This window comes from Diceros bicornis, chromosome 2 (assembly GCF_020826845.1).
Source record: "Diceros bicornis minor isolate mBicDic1 chromosome 2, mDicBic1.mat.cur, whole genome shotgun sequence".
Classification (NCBI taxonomy): Eukaryota; Metazoa; Chordata; class Mammalia; order Perissodactyla; family Rhinocerotidae; genus Diceros; species Diceros bicornis.
Genome location: NC_080741.1, coordinates 39,573,883 through 39,595,980, shown reverse-complemented (window position 1 = coordinate 39,595,980; position 22,098 = coordinate 39,573,883). Strand labels below are relative to the sequence as shown.

The following is a 22,098-nucleotide window of genomic DNA, read 5'->3' as shown; positions in this document are numbered from 1 at the left end:
TCCAGTCTTCACTTCCAATCCAGTCTTCACACTGGAGCTAGAGAGATCTTTTGGAAACACAGATGTGAGCACGTGAGCCTGTTGTTTAGGATCCTTCATGGTGTCCTTTGTTTTCTTTTTTTTTAAACAACTTTCTTGTTTTCTTTATTTTTTTTAATTAAAGATTTTTTTGAGGAAGATTGGCCCTGAGCTAAATCTGTTGCCAATTTTCCTCTTTTTCTTTTCTTTTTTCTCCCCAAAGTCCCAGTACATAGTTGTATATCCTAGTTGTAGGTCCTTCTAGTTCTTCTATGTGGGACGCCGCCTCAGCATGGCTTGATGAGCAGTGAGTAGGTCCGCGCCCAGGATTCGAACCGGCAAACCCTGGGCCGCCAAAGTGGAGCATGCAAACTTAACCACTATGCCACCGGAGGGGGGCCCTCCTTTGTTCTTAAATTTAAAGAAAAGCTCCTTGTCATGCGCTCCAGGGACTGGCAGATTCCGGATCCTGATGACAGCTTGCACCACCAGCTACCTTGCTCTGTTCATCCCAGCCAAGTGGCCTTTTAAAAGTCTCTGGTATTTACTCTGCTTTTTTATCACCAGCCCTTACTACATAGTTTTCTCTCCGCCCAGACAAAAGAAATGAAACACATAGTAGCTGCATGAACTGCAATAGGTCACTTCAACTTTAAGCTAGTTTCCTTTTGTAATTGAATATCCATGCGGACTCTGCCTATTGCCTGGAATTAATGTCTATGGCCCAAAGCTGCAGATAAAAAGGTGCTAAGCACACTCTTCTAATAAAGGCATCCATCAAGTGTGGTCAAACACCCTTAACGGACATAGAAGATGAGTTGACCTGGCTTTGCCAAGCCTAGTCACCTCTGCATCAACCCTCTAACCTCTCAGTCAGAAGACCAGAAATATGTGGTGGTCATTAATGCTTGGGGTAGACTGCAAAAATGTCACAGTTCTCTACCCTTCCCCTTCCCCATTCCCCTTTGGAATGGACTGTGCAGCTCCTCCTATTAAAGGTGGAGCATGTTTCCCCACTCCTTGAGTTTCGTTGATTTTGAGAATTTGACCAATAGAAGGTGGCAGAAGCAACTTTAACCCAGTTCCAAGCCCAGAACTCAAGATACCTTGCATGCTTCTGTTGTCCCTCTTGGAAACCTGCCAAACTGCCATATGAACAAACCCAACCTGAAGGATGATGAGAGATACATGGTCCAGTTACCTCCTATCACTCGAATAAGACTCCAGAACAGAGCCACCCCGCTTCCCTGCAGGGAATAAAGGAGTCTAGATGACACCGGAGGAACTGTCCAGCTGAGTCACGCTCAAATTGTCAACCCACAGAATCATCAACTAGAGATGGCTAGTGTTTTAAACCATTAAGTTGGGTATCTAGTATGTGTACACAGCCTACAATGCTGTTCTCCCCACCTTCCCCACATGAAGTGGGATTGGACTTCATTGCCCATTTGAAGTTGGCAGTGGCCGTGTGAAGCCAGCTCCACACTTCAGGGAGCCACACAGCAGGAGGCACTGCAGGACCCTCTAGAGAAGCACTACTAAGGCCAACAACGGGGCATCATCAACCAGAAAGGGCTAGCCAGAGAAGCAGCAACGACCTCCCTAGAAAGGTCAGAAACAGTGGGCCAGCAAAGACTCTTATCTCTTCCCTCTGCCCCACAGCCCAAACCCACCAGAGGAGCTGGAGTTGCCGAAGAAGGAGAAGGAAGGAGGTGCTCTGGATTTCCTTTGGAGTTGTTTGTTACTGTATCATAACCTAGCACATCCTGACTGATATGGAACCAGAAGCCCTTGGGAGCACAGCACTTGTTTTGAAGAGGACTCTCCATCTCTGGCAAAACTAGGTGAGAGGAGGTTATGAAACAGTCACTCATTGAGACTCAGTCACACCAAGGTGAGGACCTGGAAGCAGCAAAGGAGAAGAACAGACCTTCTTCACTTCAAGTGCTTCCAGCTATAAACTGGACTGGTGCTGGAAGAAAGGAGACTTAAAGGAGATGAGATTGGAGTTTTATTTTAGACTGATTTTAATAAATTAAGGTGACCAGGGAGTTGAGGAATCTGCCAACATTTGGTCACAGGCTGTGCAACCCAGGGGGAGGGAGGTTTATCAAAGCAAATACCATTACATAAAAAAGTAAATTCACCTTCTGTTTTTCCCCCATGGAGCTCAGATGGTTCAATAAATTGGCTAGCCTTGTCTCAAAAATAGAACAATCACACCTACCCTGATTATATCAGGGCACAGCTGTGAAGGTCTCAGAGGATAACATCTCAGAGACAGCTGAGAATTCTCCACGGTACAAATGGAAGGAGGATGATGGGGCAGAACACGGGAGCAGGGAGCTGGGAGTGTGGAGCTGGGCCAAGTGCTTCACAAGGTGATTCTTCTTCATCTTTCCAACCATTCATTGAAGACATTGTTATTTTACCCCTGAAGAAATGGAGGCTGAGAGAGGTTAAGGAACTTACCCATGGTCACACAGCTTATGAGAGTCAAGACCAGGGTTCAAAATTAAATCTGCCTTCCTCTAAACCCCATGCTGGTGAGTGGTGAGTTGACAGAGGATGGATTGGGGGATGGAGGAGAGCTACGCCTCACCCCTAGGGGGATGGAACTACTTCTGGTGGTCAGCGAGGATGAGAAGGGATGAAGAGTGGGAAAGCAAATCTGCTTTTTGGGAGCTGCTTCCTTTATTTTACATATTTAAAATTTCTGAAAAATAATAAAGGAGCATGCCTTGTTTATCAAAGGGGAGCATCAGATGTCACTGTATGGCCTTCTGCTGCCAGGATAGGGAAAGCAACGGAGTGACGCCTACACACAGACAGACGTCCAGTCTGGTCTCCCTCCTGTGGTCAGGTGCTTTATTTCTTCCTTAAAACCCTTCCGTTATATGTGGTATTCTTTGTTCCCCAGAAGTTAAGTATGATGCCAAGAAATCTGTAGCATTTTTCTTGGCCTGTGGGATATGGCTGAAAATTGTGTGAGACCTTTGGAGCTTGCCAGCCTGCAGAGCTGGAGAATTTGCCTTGGAAGCCAATGTGACATTTCTTATTCAAGTGGACAGCTTAAAAGTAATGCCTACAAGTTAAACAAAGTCTGAGCAGTGAGCTCAAAGGAACATGCTTTCTCCAATTATCCCTAAAAGAGCAGAGGCCAGATGGGAACATATGAAATGCAGAAATAGAAGCAAACCTTGATAATAGCAGATGTCACAAAATGATTAGCTTCCACACACCACTGCCACAGCCCAGCTCCATTTTTAAAATAATAATAATAGTAGAAGGAACAGATATTCTTGAGTACTTTACCATGTGCTAGAAACTACTCTATATAGTTTACTTCATGTAATCATCCTAGCAACCCTATGAGTAAGAGATCATTCATTCATTCATTAAATAATTCATTCAATGAATATTTACTGTGCCACCACTATGAGCCCGGCAAAGCCCTTGGCTTTGGGGATCCAGCGGTCAAAAAAGTAAAATCCTTCCCCTTAAGGTTTTAAGGTCTAGTGGGTAGAGATAGAAAATAAACAAATAATCAAAGATGTATATAATATAAATTTGGATAAGGATAAGGGCTGTGAAGAAAATAAAAGCAGAGTCAGGATTTAGAAAGTGACAAGTAAGGCTTCTCTACAGGTGACATTGGAGCAGAGACATGAAGGAAGTGAGGGTATGAGATCCTCTGGAGAAGAGCATTCTGGGTAGTGGGGAAACCAAGGCCAAAGGCCCCGACAAGAGCGCAAGGTGGGTGTGTTTGAGGAATACCAGGAGGTCAGCGTGTCTGGAGCAGACGATGAGGGAGAGAAAGGGTAGAGAGGTCAAGGGCCAGCTTCATGCTAGGCCTTACAGATCACTGCAAGGGCTTTAGAATTTTGCTAAGGATGATGGTTTTGAGCAGGGAAGTGACAAGTTCTGACTTTTATTTTAAAAGGGTTACTCTGGCTTCTGTTGAATTTGGGGTACATTTTGAAGGTAGAACCCACTGGGTTTGTTGAGGGATTGGATATGGAGCATGAAGGAAAGAGGGGAGTCAAGAATGATTTCAAGGTTTTTGGCTTGAGCAACTGGGTGAATGGAGGGGCCATTTACTGAAAGGAAGATACTGGAGAAGAAGCAAGTTGGTGTAAGGAAGTGCGGTGGGGATCAGAGTTGAGTTTCAGATAAGTTAAGTTTGAAATGGTTATTTGGGATTCAAGTGGAGCTACCAAGTAGGCAGCTGGATATATGATTCTGGGATTCGGTGGAGAGGTCCAAGCTGGAGTAATACATTTGGGAGTCATGAGCATATCAATTAAATACGGTATTTAAAGCGATGAGACTAGATAAGATCACTACGCTGTTAGTGCAGACAGTGAAGAGAAGTAATCCGAGCACAGAGACCTGGAGTGCTCTAATATTTAGAGGTCAAGAAGATTAAGAGGACAAACAAAGAAATCTGAGGAGAGGCTGGTGAGGAAAGAGAAGGACAAAAGAGACGGATGTTTTGAAGCTAAGGGAAGAAAATGATTCAAGAAAGAGAGAATACCCAGCAGCATCAAATGATGCTTATATGTTAAGTAATGTGAGGTTTAGGGGTTGGCTAAGGGAATGTCTTTGGGGGGCCTTAACAGCAGCAGATCCAGCGAATTAGTGGGGTGAAAACCACTGACAAGATTTCAGGAAAGAATGGCTGGAGGGGAGTGAGTGGAGGTAGTGAGCATGGGCAGTTTTGTTATAGAGGAGATCAGTGAAAAGAGGAGGGGGATGTAGCATCAAAGGTGGTTTTTTGTTTTGTTTTGTTTCAATACGGAAGATTATTTCAGCATGTTCTTAATCTGATGCTGCAGAAGAGAGAGGAGGGAAATGCTGGAGGGATGTCCTGGAGTAGATGAGAGGAGGTGAGATGCAGTACACTGGAGGAAGAGTTGACTTTAGATTGGAATGAAGTAGTTTATCCATAAAGAGAGAGATGCAGACAGGCTGGTAAAGATGGTGCTGGTTGGAAATGGATCTTATTTTTTCATTGCTTCTATTTTCTCAGTGAAGACAGAAACAAGTCTATCTCCTGAGTGAGTGGAAAGGGGAGGTAGAGGGAGGAGATGTTGGAAGCTGGAAGTGAGGGAAGATGTGGAATAGCTGTATCAGAGAGTAGAGAGTGAAAGGACTAGAGCAAGGCACCGCTGAAGGATGGGAGGGCGGCACAGAGGGTCTGTTTCAGGTTATTACCTTATTCTATGGCTGAGACAACCAAAACCCAAAGTTAAATGGCTAGTAAGTTGCAGAATGAAGATCCGTGTACAGGTCTCTCTAACTCCAAAGCCCCTTAAGCCAAATGGACTTTCATGAGAATGTCTCCCACCCTTGACCTCTTCTTAGTAAAATTCCTCTGCTTAACGTGCGTTATCTTCCTGGTGCAGCTGGAATTTTAGTAATAATCTATGTGGTTGCCATGTCGAGCAACACACCCATGGCAATTAATTAGGGAAGGCAGAAATCAGGCGTCATTAGAGCAATGGAACACAGAATTACAGCCTGAAGGTGACTGCCACGACATGCGTATTGATTTACCAGTCTGTTCTGCAGTGGCACAAAAAGTTAATTAACCAGCACACGCTTGATCATTTCAGCCAGGATCTAAAGTCCACACTATGTGGGAAAGGGGCGGTTCTGGAGCAAACAAGTCTCTGCCCACACAGGCATAAATCAGGAGGCACAGTCACCACGTCAGCTCAGTTTCCTGCCTGTTTACATTTAACCATAAAGTTCCCTCTACAGACATTTCTTTCGCTATTTAAGACCACACCAATCATGCACTGGCTTTTGCTTCTGAATTGAAATGAGGTCATCGGAGAACTTTCCACAGGCAAATGTCTCATCCTTGATGCTCATATGTGATCTACACCTTTGATTTTAAGATAAACACTTTTTTTCTTTTTCACATTTTAACTTTTCTAAAATAGGAATATGTCTTCAATTGAAATGCTCTTTCTTTTCTTTTTTTTCTTAAAGAGATATTATTAAAGCAATTGATGACATCTAAGAATTGAGGAAATAAGTTATTTGTCATGCTGCGGCGTAGCAGCCCCTGTGCGTTGCCTCTGAAACTCCGCTCCCTTCGCACTCCATCAGCCATTCAGATTCACTACATTTATTCCAATTTCGGCTGATGCTATAGTTTGTCAGAGCTCTTCCCACACTCGCCCCTAACATTTTATCCAGGGCGCTACCGGTAGAGAGTGAGTAATGGGGTCTTGAGAAACGTAATGCTCACGATGAGGATTAACTTGCATCCACATTTTTAACCATCCACAGATTCCCTTTAAGGCAAGCACAATATGTTCTAGGTCCTGATTTGCTTTAGTTTGAGTGGCGACTTCAAAGTCGGAAATAGTCTTCTTACATCCACCTGACTCTGTCACAACCAGCTGCAAAAACCAGTTAATGAATATATCAGTAAGCAGCAGTTATTGAGTATGACCAATTGCATGCTCGGCCACCAATGAGCTGTGTAGCTTGGGCAGGTCCCTCAAGGTCCTTGGCTTGGGTTCTATCAATAAATGGAGAGGATGAGCTCAGTGGCTGCCAAGTTCCCTTCCAGCTCTGGCAAGTCAGCACAGTGAGGGAATACAAAAGACTTTGAATAGTCTCTACCTATAGGAAGTCTAAGATCTAACTCTGGAGACAAGTAGAAATGCTTAAAACTATCCGAGGGTGACACAAGACCCTATATATATATATATATGTATATATATACATATATATATATATATATTTTTTTTTTTTTTGTGAGGAGATCAGCCTTGTGCTAACATCTGCCAATCCTCCTCTTTTTTGCTGAGGAAGACTGGCCCTGGGCTAACATCCGTGCCCATCTTCCTCCACTTTACATGGGATGCCGCCACAGCATGGCTTGCCAAGCAGTGCGTCGGTGCGCGCCCGGGATCCGAACCGGTGGATCCCGGGCCGACACAGCGGAATGTGCGCACTTAACCACTTGCGCCACAGGGCTGGTCCCACAAGACCCTATATTTATATTATTAAGTGATAAGTAGAGTATTTTGATCATGGCCTACTCTAATATGTCAGAAAAGGAGCTATCAATGGGGGCTGGAATAGTCAGACACTCTTTCAAATCTTGAAGGATGAATCGACTTTAAAACATACAATTCAACTAAGTGCTTCAGTGGCCCCCCTCACTTCTAGATTATATCCAGGATCCTTACTGTGGGATACAAGACCCTTCCTGATGGATGGGGGCCATTCACCTGCCCAGCATTATCTCTAGTCACCCCTCCTTCACCCCAGGCACACAGACACACTAAGAGCAGCCCAAAGATTTTCAACGATTTGAAAGCCTTCAGTGCCTTTGTTCTGTCTCGAAGGGGCTTTCAGTCTACCTGGAAAATGCCAGATTCTCCTCAACTGCTTAACTTGTCTCTGGCATCTTGCCTGGCCTTCCCTGCAGGAAGATCGGGACCTTCTCTCCTGTGTGATCCCAGTGTGCAGCATGGAGATGAGTCACTGTCCTTCTGCTCTGGGTTCTCCTCCAGAACACGAGACTGCTTTCAATATGTAGCACAGTGCCTGGCACATAGTAATGATATTAATTATGCCAGGAAATAATTATTGCACTCTTATTATACACCAGACTCCATCCTAAGGATTTACATGGGCTATCTTTTGATCTTCATGCTAACCCTACGAGAAAGAATACTATCTCTATTTTATGGATAAGGAGGTGGAGGCAGAGAAAAGTGAAGTAATGTGCCTAAATGTACTCAGCAAATGTGGTAGAGTCAAGACTAGAACCAGGCACCAGTTTGACTTCAGAGTCAAGCTCTTAACTTCTGTACACATTTGTTAAGTGACTGCCTGGCAGACTGATGGACTGACTGAATGAACAGGAGGAAATATAGCCAGATGGGAGATTTAGATATGGAAGCAGGAGTGAGTATAGATGAGCAAGTGTTCTGGGGTCCCCACAGGATTTCAGCGGTGCTTACAATAGGGCTGCAAACATACTAGTTGTCCAGTAAACCCTTACTGAAAAGCCTGGCCTCACTGGTAATCTGAGTATGTTGGCCAAGACGGGGAAATAGCAGCAAGTAAGGAAGTGTGCATGGGCGTGTGTGGGGGGGTGTTCCAGGTAATGATGGCGGCCAGGTAGAAAGAGTGTAGACAGTATGGTAACCCACAAAGACTCACTGCAGACTTTCTATAAGGCAGCGGTAGCCTTGATGAAAGCAGTGTATAAAGAAGATCAAGTTGGGGTAGGATCTGGGTGCATTAGAGTGAAGAGAGTACCATCAGAGAGATACCCTGGGAAGGACAAATTAACAGTCTGCTCTCTCTGTGCCCTAAGGCTGGCTGCCATACTTTCTCCAAAGAAGTTTCTATGTAGCTCCCAAGGTCACAGTTGCTGGGACAGGAAGAATGCACTATCATGGAAGTCCTGGCTACTTCTCACCTATTCTTCTTCACTAGAGAATTCAAGATCACCAATTTCCTCAGGCACCATCATCTTCCCTTCCAAAAATCCTAGATGTTGTGGGATTTTTGTCTTGTCCTAAAAACAGTCCTGTTTAAGCTTGAGTTGTGACATTGGCTAGATCTTGTTCAATGGCAACCCTCAAGATGGTAACACTTCACTTTCTCAGTACAGCAATATACATACACACGTGTACAATTTTTATTTAATATACCTTTCCATAAAACAGCCCCGTGAGTGCAGCAGGGCAAATATCTCCATTTTACAGTTGAAGAAAATGGGACAAAAAATGTTAAGTGACATGCTCAAGGACTACAGAAGATGAGATGCGTAATGGGGAGGAAAAATTTTAAGGATCATCTTATGTACAGGGACAGAGGAGCCTTTCAAACCTAAGGATGAGACACAGTGGAGAGCTTGAGGCTATGGGTCAGAACGACTTCGCTGCCCTTCCCAGCTTTGTGGGGGTCCAGCAGTGTGAGCACAGGAAAGTTATTTAACTTCTCTGAGCTCTAGCTTCCCCATCTATGAAATGGGGACAATAACACTTCCCTTGCAGGTTTGTCATCAGGAGTAAGTGAGATAAAGCACCTAAAGTCCCTGGCACAGTCCTGGCACTCAGGGGCCTCTCTGCAACTCTTAACATCTTGAAATACACCACACCACTGACATTTCTGGTTAGCATGAGGCTGGAAGGAACTGATTTTATCCTTTCCCCTGTGTGTGGATGCCAGTGCAACAATACAGGGGTGATTGTATCACCCTCAGAGAGGGGTCAAGATTCCTCTTGGGAAAGAGTACTACACGTGCTCAGAAGAAATACTTTGAGAAGACACCTGGCGAGGGAAGATGGTACCTCAAGGACCAAACTCAATAATAATAATAATAATAATAATAATAATAATAATAATAATAGTAATAATAACAAAATAGAGCCCTTTGTTCTGGGGGCTACTGAGAAGAGCAAGGTTTGCAGGTTGAGGGATGGAGCTGCACTACAATGTATTGTAGAGGTGAATGGGGGGTGGGGCAGGCTGCCATAGGGAGCTGTGTGGGAAAGGGCTGAGAGGAAATAAATTAGGGGGGGTATGGATTTAGGGGTGGTAACAAATTTTTGAGTAAGAGAACTACTGAATGGGGTGTGCATTGTAAACCTCCTCTTAAAATCTTTAGTAAAGTCTGTATTGCTCACTAACTTTTTGGTGAGAGGGTTCTTTTTCAGGGAGAATGATGAAGAGGGCTTGAGGACTCAGCACCTGGATTATACGGCGCATTTCAGAGTATACTACTCATCCTTGGAATCCTGTTATTGAGGGCCTGCCTGACCAAGAGGCACAGAGGCTGGAACTGAACCATCTGGCCCATCAAGAGGAAGTCACACCGGGCTGTCTGACGCTGTGGCTGCCATTCCTCAGCATGTCCAGCAGTGGCCAGTCCCTCTCTGCGTGTTGTTGCTGCTGTTGTTGTTGGGACAGCCTGGGAGGAAGGATCCAGCCCCAGGGACCACATTATTGTTTTTTCTTCCCATGAGCAGAGAGAGGGCTGGGCCCTAGGAAGACCAATGAAAAACAGGGAAAATGAAAAAATGATGGCTGTCTAAAAGGTGGAAAAACTGTTTCAAGGGCAAATGAGGAGTTTAAAGTGTGGACCCTTCTTGATTCTGATTCATATATTAAATGGTTCCATTGATTAAGTGATGAACCAAGGAACAAAAGTGTTTACACTTAAGTAGTATGCTAGGCTTCATTTATTAACACCACCTCCCATAATGCCTTGCAAATAGTAAGTACTTATTATGGGCTGCACTGTGCCCCCCAAATCCATATATTGAAGCCCTAACCCCCAATGCCTCAGAAGGTGACTGTATTTGGGGACAGGGCCTTTAAGTAGGTTATTAAGGTAAAATGAGGCCTTTAGAGTGGGCCCTAATTCAATCTGACTGGTGTATAAGAAGAGGAAATTTGGACATATAAAGAGACACCAGGGATGCACGCACCAGAGAAAAGGCCACGTGAAGACACAGTGAGAAGGTGGCCATTTGCAAGCTGCAGGAGAAACCAGCACCTTGATCTTGGACTTCTAGTCTCCAGAGCTCTGAGAAGATAAATGTGTAAGCCACTCAGTCTGTAGTGTTTTGTTATGGCAGCCCTAGCAAATTAACACAACGCTCAGTAAAAGCTTGCTGAGTGAAACATTGTGCTCCTAGAGCTATCAATTCCAATCAGAAAGAGCTGCACTGAGGAGATTTCTGTAGTGTTTCTAATGTCTCACATGACGAAAAGGCCTGGCCGTGGATTACGCTGGGTAATAAGAATAGAAACTTGGGTACATTGGCTTGTCCATGCTGTTTTGCCTGGAATGTCCTTCCTCACATTTTTTCCTGAAGACCTTCTGCTCACTATCTAAGTCTCAGCTCCAATATTGCTTCTGACGCCCTGCTCCAAGCTTTCTCTGACTTCTCTACATAGAGTTCAATATTCTGTGCTTCCAGGTGTGTTATCATCAGTCTATCATAACCTGTAGCAGTACATCACTACAATTAACATTTTGCATCTTTTTATTTTTCACACTGAGGTCAAGGACTATTCTTTTCATCTTTGTATCTCTGACACACAGGTATAGGTTTTGGCACGGGCTAGGCATTTTATGTTGAGTAAGTGATTGAATGAAGGATTACCTACCTTACGTGTTTGAATTCTCCACATTTAGTGGTAAGAAAATTAAAGAAGGATCATCCTTTCAGTCTTTTGGGCCTTGAACAATCTTCTGGAAGAAGACTCTGAGTTTTCCTGTTTCTAATCTTGAACCCCATTTTCTGCCTATAACCAAGGCCAATCCCCTTTCCTTTGAAAATGTCTCCTGTGTTCCTCTCTCCTCTCCAAACCACAACAACTCTGACCCTTTTCCTCTGTGTTAAGGCTCCTAGTTTCTCCCTTTATAACCTATTCTTATACGCTTATCTTCCAGGAGTTAGGCAGGATTATCTGCCTGGGTTAGGCAGGGGCTGGGTTCAAGAAACCAGAATGGGCACATGAGTGTATCGGGCCAGTCTGCAGTGTGAGGGTTTGGAACAGAGGGAAACAGATGAATGTGTTCCTGTTGACCCTGAGTCTTGAAACCAAAGCAAAAGTTCCACCCCTTAAATTCAAACGGGGCAGGGAGAGGTGGGGGCACACATTCAAGGCTGAAGAGCTGCAATAGTGGTCAAGCAAGACTGATGAGAGGGTTAAACCCATAAAACTAGGGTACAGCCCTAATGTGACCTGAGGATATGCAAGGGGAGGGAGCATCTTCTAGAGTACATATGTCGGCCCTCAGGGACAGACAGAGAGAGAAAGAGAGATGTGAAGGCTCTGAGCAGGTTCTAAAATGTACTACACCACTTCAAGACTTCCCCCTGCAGGTGGATGAAGCCAGAGTAGGTGCATGGTGGGACCTTGGCAGGTCACAAGGAGCATCTATCTGCTCTGATTATCTCTTTTTTTTTAAACTGAAGTATAATTGACATACAATATCCTATTAGTTTCAGGTGTACATCATAGTGTTCAATATTTATATACATTACGAAATGATCATCACGATAAGTCTAGGTACCATACAAAGTTATTATAATATTATTGATTATATTCCCTATGCTGTACTTTACATCCCCATGACTTATTTATTTTATAACTGGAAGTTTGTACCTCTTAATCTCCTTTACCTATTTCACCGCCCCCCAACTCCTCCTGCCTCTGGTAACCACCAGTTTGTTTCCTGTATCTATGAGTCTGTTTCTATTTTGTTTTATTTGTTTGATTGTGTTGTTTTTTAGATTCCACACATGAGTGAAATCATATGGTATTATCTTTCTCTGTCTGACTTATTTCACTTAGCTTAATACCCTCTGGTCCCCCCATGTTGCTGCAAATGGCAAGATTTCATTCTTTTTTATAGGTGAGTAATATTCCATTGTATATATATATATATATATATATATATGCACACACACACACACATATACCACATATTCTTTATCCATTCACTTATCAATGGACACCTAGGTTGCTTCCACATCTTGGCTATTATAAATAATGCTGCAATTAACATAGGGGTACATATATCTCTTTGAATTAGTGTTTTTGTTTTCTTTGGATAAATACCCAGAAGTGGAATTGCTGGATCATATAGTAGTTCTATTTTTAATTTTTTGAGGAACCTCCATACTGTTTTCCATAGTGGCTGCACCAATTTACATTCCCACCAACAGTGCACAAGTGTTCCCTTTTCTCCACATCCTCGCCAGACTTGTTATTTTTTTGTCTTCTTGATAATAGCCATTCTGACAGGTGTGAGGTGGTATCTCATTGTGGTTTTTATTTGCATTTCCATGATGATTAGTGATGTTGAGCATCTTTTCATGTGCCTGTTGGCCACCTGTATCTCTTCTTCAGAAAAATGTCTATTCAAGTCTTCTGTCCATTTTTAATTAGGTTGTTTATTTTTTTGAAACTAAGTTGTGGAAGTTCTTTATATATTTTAGATATTAACCTTTATTGGGTGTATGATTTGCAAATATCTTCTCCCATTCAGGAGGTTGCCTTTTCATTTTATTGATGGTTTCCTTTGCTGTGCAAAAGCTTTTTAGTTTGATGTTATCCCATTTGTTTATTTTTGCTTTTGTTGCCCTTGCGTGAGGAGACTGGTCCAAAAACATATTGCTAAAATCAATGCCAAAGAGCTGACTGCCTATGTTTTCTTCTAGGAGTTTTATGGTTTTGGGTCTTATATTCTGGTCTTTAATCTATTTTGAATTTATTTTTGTGTATGGTGTAAAATAGTGGTTCAGTTTCATTCTTTTGCATGTAGCTGTCCAGTTTTCCCAACAACATTTATTGAAGAGACTGTCTTTTCCTCATTATATATTCTTGCCTCCTTTGTCATAGATTAATTGACCATATATGAGGGGGTTTATTTCTGAGCTCTTTATTCTATTCCATTGATCTACGTGTCTGTTTTCATGTCAGTACTATACTATTTTGATTACTATAGCTTTGTAGTATAGTTTGAAATCAGGGAGTGTAATACTTCCAGGTTTGTTCTTCTTTCTCAAGATTGCTTTGGCTATTCAAGGTCTTTTTTGGTTCTATACAAATTTTAGGATTCTTTGTTCTAGTTCTATGAAAAATGGTATTGGTATTTTGATGGCAATTGCACTGAATCTGTAAATTGCTTTGGGTGGTATGGACATTTTAACACTATTAACCCTTCCAATCCATGAGCACAGTATGTATCTTTCCATTTATTTGTGTTATCTTCAATTTCTTTCATCAATGTCTTATAGTTTTTAGAATACAGACCTTTCATCTCCTTGGTTAAATTTATTCCTAGGTATTGCATTTTTTTGAAGCAATTATAAATGGGATTGTTTTCTTAATTTCTCTTTCTGATAACTTGTTATTAGTGTATAGAAATGCAACTGATTTCTGTATATTAATTTTGTATTCTGCAACTTTACTGAATTCATTTATTAGTTTTTATAGGTTTTTGGTGGAGTCTTTAGGGATTTCTATATGGTATCATGTCATCTGCAAATAGTGACAGTTTTACTTCTTCCTTTCTAATTTGGATGCCTTTTATTTCTTTTTCTTGCCTAATTGCTGTGGCTAGGACTTCCAGTACTATGTTGAATAAAAGTGGCAAGAGTGGGCATTCCTGTAAAAGACAGGGATGATCTTAGAGGAAAAGCTTTCAGCTTTTCACCATTGAGTATGATGTTAGCTGTGGGTCTGTCTTATATGACCTTTATTATGTTGAGGTATGTTACTTCTATATCAAGTTTGTTGAGAGTTTTTATCACAAATGGATGTTGAATTTTGTCAAATGCTTTTTCTGCATCTATTAAGATGATCATATGATTTTCATCCATTGTTGTATTAATGTGGTGTATCACATTGATTGATTTGCAGAGGTTGAACTATCCTTGCATCCCTGAAATAAATCCCACTTGATTGTAGTGCATGTTCCTTTTAATGTATTGTTGAATTTGGTTTGCTAATATTTTTTTAAGGATTTCTGCATCTATGTTCATCAGGATTATTGGCCTGTAATTTTTTTTTTGTGATGTCTTTATCTGGTTTTGATATCAGGGTAATGCTGGCCTCACAAAATGAGTTTGAAAGTGTTCCTTCCTATTCACTTTTTTGGAATAAATTGAGAAATATAGGTATTAACTCTCTTTTATTTTATTTATTTATTTTTTGTGAGGAAGATCAGCCCTGAGCTAACATCTGTGCTAATCCTCCCATTTTTGCTGAGGAAGACCGGCTCTGAGCTAACATCTATTGCCAATCCTCCTCCTTTTTTTTTTTTCCCCAAAGCCCCAGTAGATAGTTGTATGTCATAGTTGCACATCCTTCTAGTTGCTGTATGTGGGACGCGGCCTCAGCATGGCTGGAGAAGCGGTGCGTCGGTGCGCACCCGGGATCCGATCCTTGGCCGCTAGTAGAGGAGCGTGTGCACTTAACCGCGAAGCCATGGGGCTGGCCCCTATTAACTCTCTTTTAAATGTTGGGTAGAATTCACCTGTGAAGCCATCTGGTCCTGGACTTTTGTTTTTTGGGGAGTTTTTAAATTACTGATTCAATTTCATTACTTGTAATGAGTCTATTCAGATGTTCTATTTCTTCATGATTCAGTCTTGGAATTTTGTGTTTTTCTAGGAATTTATCCATTTCTTCTAAGTTTCCCAATTTGTTGGTGTAAAATTGTAGTAGTCTCTTATGATCCTTTGTATTATACTGTGGTATCTGTTGTAACTTCTCCTCTTTCATTTCTGATTTTATATATTTGGGCCCCCTCTTTTTTTCTTGATGAGTCTAGCTAAAGGTTTATTGATTTTGTTTATCTTTTCAAAGAACGAGCTTTTCATTTCATTGATCTTTTCTATTTTTTTTTTTTTAGTCTCATTTATTTTCACTCTGATCTTTATTATTTTTTTCATTCTACTAACTTTGGGCTTTGCCTGTTCTTCTTTTTCTAGTTCTTTGAGGTATAAAGTTAGATCGTTTATTTGAGATTTTTCTTGTTTCTTGAGGTAGGCCTGTATTGCAATGAACTTCCCTCTTAGAACTGCTTTTGCTGAGTCCCATAGATTTTGGCATGTTGTGTTTCCATTTTCATTTGTCTCAAGCTATTTTTTTTCTTCCTCTTTGATTTCTTCATTGACTTATTGGTTGTTTAGTAGCATGTTTAGTCTCCGTGTGTTTGTGTTTTTTCTAGTTTTCTTCTTGTAATTGATTTATTTCTTCTAGTTTCATACCATTGTGGTCAGAAAAGATGCTTGAGGTGATTTCAATCTTAAATTTATTGAGACTTGTTTTATTGCCTAACATGTGATCTATCCTGGAGAATGTTCGATGTGCACTTGAAAAGAATGGGTATTCTGCAGTTTTGGGATGGAATGTTCTGTATATATCTATTGAGTCCGGCTGGTCTAATGCGTCGTTTAAGGCCAACGTTTCCTTATTGATTTTCCGTCTGGATGATCTAACCATTGATGTATGTGGGGGGTATTAAAGTCTCCTATTATAGTATTACTGTCTTCTCCCTTTATGTCTGTTAATATCTGCTTTTCATATTTAGGTGCTCCTATGTTGAGCGTATAAGTATTTACAAATGTCATATCCTCTTCTTGGATTGGCCCCTTTATCATTAGTAATGCCCTTCTTTGTCTTTTGTTATAGTCTTTGTTTTAAACTCTATTTTGTCTGATATTAGTATTGCAACCCCAACTTTCTTTTCATTTCCACTTTCATGGAATATCTTTTTTCATACCTTCACTTTCAGTCTGTGCTTGTCTTTAGATCTGAAGTGAGTCTCTTGTAGGTAGCATGTACATGGGTCTTGTTTTTTTTTATCCATTCAGCCACACTATATTTTTTGATTGGAGCATTTAGTCCATTTACATTTAAAGTAATTGTTGATAGGTATGTACTTACTGTCTTTTTGTTAGTTGTTTTCTGGATGTTTTTGTAGTTCTTCTATGTTCCTTTCTTCTTCTTTTTCTTCTTGATCTCTTCCTTTGTGGTTTGATGATTTTCTTTAGTGTTATGTTTGGGTTTCTTTCTCTTTATTTTTTGTGTATCTATTGTAGGTTTTTGGTTTGTAGTTACCATGAGGTTCATATATATTGATTTATATATATAGCAGTCTATTTTAAGGTGATAATTGCTTAAGTTCAAATGCATTCTAAAAGCACTACATTTTTACTCCCCACTTCACGTTTTATGTTTTTGATGTCATATTATACATCTTTTTATTTTTTGTATCCCTTAACTACTAACTGTAGTTAAAGTTGATTTTACTACTTTGTCTTTTAACCTTCATACTAGCATTTTAAGTGGCTGATCCATTGACTTTACTAAGTATTTGCCTTTACCAGGGAGATTTTTTCTTTCATATATTTTCTTATTTCTAGTTACGGCCTTTTCTTTTTCACTTAAAGAAGATCCTTTAACATTTTTTTGTAAGGCTGGTTTAGCGATGATGAACTCCTTTAGTTTTTGCTTGCCTGGGAAACTCTTTGTCTCTCCTTCAATTCTGAATGATAACTTTGCCAGGCAGAGTATTCTTGGTTGTAATTTTTTTCCTTTCAGTACCTTAAATATATCATACCACTCCTTTCTGGCTTGCAAAATTTCAGTTGAAAAATCAGCTGGTAGTCTTATGGGGATGTGGGGGGGGGTTCTCTGGGTATGTGACTTGTTGTTTTTCTCTTGCTGCCTCTAAGATTCTCTCTTTATCTTTAACTTTTGTCATTTTAATTATAATATGTTTTGGTATGGATCTCTTTGGGTTGATCTTGTTTGGGACTCTCTGTTCTTCGTAGACCTGGATATCCGTTCCCTTCTCCAGGTTAGGGAAGTTTTCAGCCATTATTTCTTCAAATAAGTTTTCTGCCCCTTTCTCTCTCTCTTCTCTTTCTGGGACCCCCATAATGTGAATGTTAGTAAGCTTGATGTTGACCCAGAGGTCCCTTAAACTATCCTCATTTTTTAAAGTTATTTTTTCTTTTTACTGTTCTGATTAGGTGATTTCCATTATTTTGTCTTCCAGATCACTGATTCGTTCTGTGTCGTCTAATCTGCTGTTGATTCCCTGTCATGTATTTTTCATTTCAGTTATTACATTCTTCAGCTCTGATTGGTTCTCTGTTATATTTTATAACTCTTTGTTAAAGTTCTCACTGTGTTCCTCCCTTTTCTCCTGAGTTCAGTGAGTATTTTTATGACCACTACTTTGAACTCTTTATCAGGTAAATTACTTATCTCCATTTCATTAGGGTTTTTTCCTGGGGTTTTATCTTATTCTTTTGCTTGGAACATATTCCTCTGTCTCTTCATTTTGTTTGTCTCTTCATTTTATTTCTGTATTTGTTTCTATGAATTAGGCCAAAAAGCTACCTCTCCTGGTCTTGAAGGAATGGCCTTGTATAGGAGCATCCCCTGTATAGACTATGTGTGCTGGATGGCTTTGGCAGGCCAGCTGGAGCTGCAGCCAATGTGGGTTGGGGAAGTCTCAGGGTGCGCTTTGCCGGGGCCACCCTAGTGGGATGGCTGGAGCTGGAGTGGGCACGGGATGGGGGGTCCTGGGGCATGCCACACTGGGGCCACCCTCGTGGGATGGCTGGAGCTGGGGCATGTACAGGTGAGGGGCTGAGGGAGTACCATGCTGGCACTGCCTTTGGGGGACAGCTAGAGCCTGTGTGGGCCAGGGGCTTGGGCCCACTGGAGTGGCTTTAGTAGGCCGACTAGAGCACCTGAACTGTGCTCCTGCCTATGTTATCAAGGTGGAGGGAGAATGCAAAAAAATGGTGCTTTCTGGTGCCTCTCACCCTGGAAAGAGTTCCAGCACTTCCCTGCCCATTTGGCAGATACTCTAGGGTTAGTATATGGATTTCTTTCCTGTATAGTCTAGGTGCCGTTTAAACTGCTGCTTTTTTGCTGTGCCCCACAGCAGGTAAACCTGCATGCAGGCCCCTCGGTGATATCCCTCCCTCCTGAAGGCTGCTGCATCATGTGTTGGGTTCTCATTAATACTGTCTCTGTCTCTCTTACCTGTCTCTACATTGTCCTTCTATCATTTGATGTGTAGAAGCTATTCAATCAGCCCTCAGTTCTTCTTCAGCAGGAACTTCTCTATATATAGGTGTACATTTGGTGTGTCCACGGGAGGAGGTGAGTTCAGGGTCTTCCTACACTGCCCTCTTGAGCCCGTCTCCTGCTCTGGTTTCCTCTTACGTGTTCTATGGAGATGGCACTAGGACCCTAGGTTTATGGTGGACCTTGGCAGGTCATATGGAAGAGTTGGATACTTATAGAAAAAGACCCCTCAACCAATGACCTTTGTGCCCTTGAGGGGCCCCAGGGAGCAGTCCTCCAGCTTGTTGTCTCATTTTCCAGACTCCAAGTCAGTAAATGGCATACAATTTTATCCATTTTATCCCTTAATTCTTGGAATTATCCTTGACTCCAATTTCTCCCTCATACTTCATATCCAGTCCATTAGCCAATACTTTAGTCAAAAGACTTTCAAAATATATGCAGAATCCACCCACTTTACATCACTTCCACCACCATCACTGCAGTCCAATCTGACATCTTATCTCACCTAGACAACTGCTTCCTCAAGGTCTCTCTGACAAATATATCAATTATATTCAATTTCTTGCTCCATTATATACTCTACTTGCTACAAAGTGGACAAAAGTGATTATTTAAGATGGAAGTCAGGCCATTTTGCTACTCTGCTCAAAACCTTACAATAGTTTCTCATCACACTTATAACATATCTAACATTCTTTCAACAGCCTCTAAGGCCCTACATGATCTGAGCTCTGACCATTCTTACCACTGTCCTTCATCACTTACTCTGCTCCAGTCTCTCTGGCCTCCTTGCTGTTCTACAAACACACCAGGAACATGGCCATGTCAGGGCCTTTCCTCCTGTTCTGTCTCCCTGTAATGCTCTTTCCTTTTCATAGTTTGATAACTTCTCATTTCCATCAGGTCTCTACTCAAAGGTCATTTCACAAGAGACATTCCCTGACTCCCATGCTCTATCTCCACTACCCTGTTCAGAGCACTTATTACTATTTTATTTTATCCTTTTAAACTTTTTATTTTGAAAACATTTAAACTCATATATAATCGGCAAGAATAGTTTCATGAATGCTGATAATGCCCTTCACTCAGATTTGCCAATTATTAACATTTTGCAATATTTGCCTTTTATTATTCTCTCTAAAATATAGGTATTACTGTGATTGTTGTTGTCATTGCTACCATGCTTGAACTATTTCAGAATAAGCTGCAGATATCATGACTCTTTATCTCTAAATACTTCCCTGTACCTCCCAAGAACAAAGATATTTTGTTACATAAATACAATACAATAAATTAACAGTGGTGTAATATTATTATCTAATATGCAACTCATTCAAATTTTGAAAATTATACTAATAATTTCCTTCATAGTATTAAAAAATTGGCTTCAGGATCTAATCTTGGATTATGCATTGCTTTTAGTTTTCATTTATTTTTAAGTCTAATTTAATCTGGAATAGCGTCTCACCTTTTGTCTTTGTGAAATTTTTATTTTAAAGAGTATAGAACAATTGTCTTGTAGAATGTCCTTCAATATAGCCTTGTCTGATGTATCTTCATAATTAGATTCAGGTTATACATTTTTGGCAGAAATATCACAAGAGTGATGGTGTAGCCTTCTCATTGTATCATATTGGAAGGCATACGACATTGATTTATGACTTTGTATGTTATATACTCATTTATTTGCTTGTTGATTATCTGCACCCAAACTAGAATGTAGTCTCCATGAGGGCAGAGAATTTTCGCTGTTCTATTAACTTTTGTGTCTCAGAACTTCAAACAAAGCCCTGCACATAATAGGTGCTCAATAAGTATTGAAAGAATAAATCCAGGTGTGACTGATTCTAAAGCTCAGGTACACTTAACCACCAGAAAAACTGCTCACCAAGCATCCTCCACAGAATTCCAGAAAATTTTCCCTATCCTACATATTCTTGAGCAGTTACAGCATGCCAGACAGCCTAAAGACACCTTGAGCAGACAGGACAAGGCCTGTAAATGCCTCCTTGGGACTCTCAGGTACATATTTCCAAGGCTGCCCCAGAGGGAATGTTGCAGCAGGCAACTGAAGGCTGTGCAGAACAGGGACCTGCAGCATTGCTGGTTGGGAGAGAACCTTCAAGGTTGTACAGGCAGGAAATCATGCCAGATGATGCTCATTGGAATGTGCAGGAAGGATGAGTTATTTCACAGCCTCCCAGACTTCTCAACATGTCACATTAGCCCTTAGAGCATTAGGAAGGTTCAGCTCTACTCATCACCTGTCCAGAGTGGGACATGACTGAGGTCTCCTAGAGCTTTTGTTTGTAAAATTCCCTATTTATTCAGATGTGGGAGAGTGAGTGTGAAAGGTGGAGAGGACAAGCAAGGTGGAGGGTGACCGACATAACTAACCACAGCTCATTTTCCCAATGCAGGTTCTCAACCCACGTGTTAGGCTGTAGCTGGAGCGTTTGTGGATGGAGGCAAGGAAGAGTTTGGTGGTGCAGAGGAGGGGAAGAGCAGTGAATGAACTATCAGACTTACATTCTGCTTTAGGTGAACTGAACTTTTAATACTCGAAAGTGAGACCTTTTGACCAACAACAAAAATCATGATATCCGCCCAAAATGTTGTCAAGAGGCAATTAACAGAATCCCAACCAACGATGTTAGAAGAGTGTGAGCGGAGAAAAACGAAGCTAATAGCTGAGCGCCCCCCCCTGGGTTCAGCCCACTCAATAATCTGGAGTGTCTATTGCTATTTAAAACTTATTTCATACACATTATAGTGTATAGTGTATATATTATAGTGTAAAGTGGCAGGATCAGAACTTGAACCCAAGCTTCTGAGTCCACATCTGGAGACATTTCCTACAGCCTGGTTCTGCTATTTTGTATTGTATTAACTCAAGAAAGACTGACTTATGTCTTGAAAAAAGTGGCTAATAGATTAAGTCAATTTATATGCTGAATCCTTTGTGTATTTCATATAGTGTGTATGATCCTTGACTTTTCATTTTCAAACCACTGCAGAAGACCTCTAAAGCTGCATGTTAGATTTACAGGCACCTAGTAAATGGTTTTCAGTTCAACAGCTTGCAACTTTAAAGGCAGCTTGGAGAATCAGAGCAGTAGGTAGAAGCCCAACCCTGTTTAAAGCCTCATCTGCTGCTTTCTCCATTTTTAACGATCTATCTAGCTAATGATAAGGGCAGTTTCCTTTGCCAAATGAACATCGAAGACTTTGCTTCTTCCAGATAATTCAGAAAAAAACCCAGAGTTAGATTATACCAAATGAGGAAAAAAACTACTGATTTTAAACATTAGCTAATAGGTGTTGGAGAATTACTCTGAACTTCTCAATTCAGCAGGGCTCTGGATTGCTAATCTGTGAAAGAGTAACCCAGTGATAAATTGCATGACCTATTTTTTTTCAACTTTTTATTTGAAAATAATTTTAGTCATAAAGAAA

The 22,098-nt window shown here is 41.1% G+C and overlaps 1 protein-coding gene across 2 annotated transcripts in view; it reads right to left on the bottom strand.

The window, feature by feature from the left end:
• Positions 1-22,098, bottom strand: part of STAC (SH3 and cysteine rich domain) — a 148,593-nt gene that overhangs the window by 84,190 nt on the left and 42,305 nt on the right. The gene's annotated exons all lie outside the window — the stretch shown is intronic.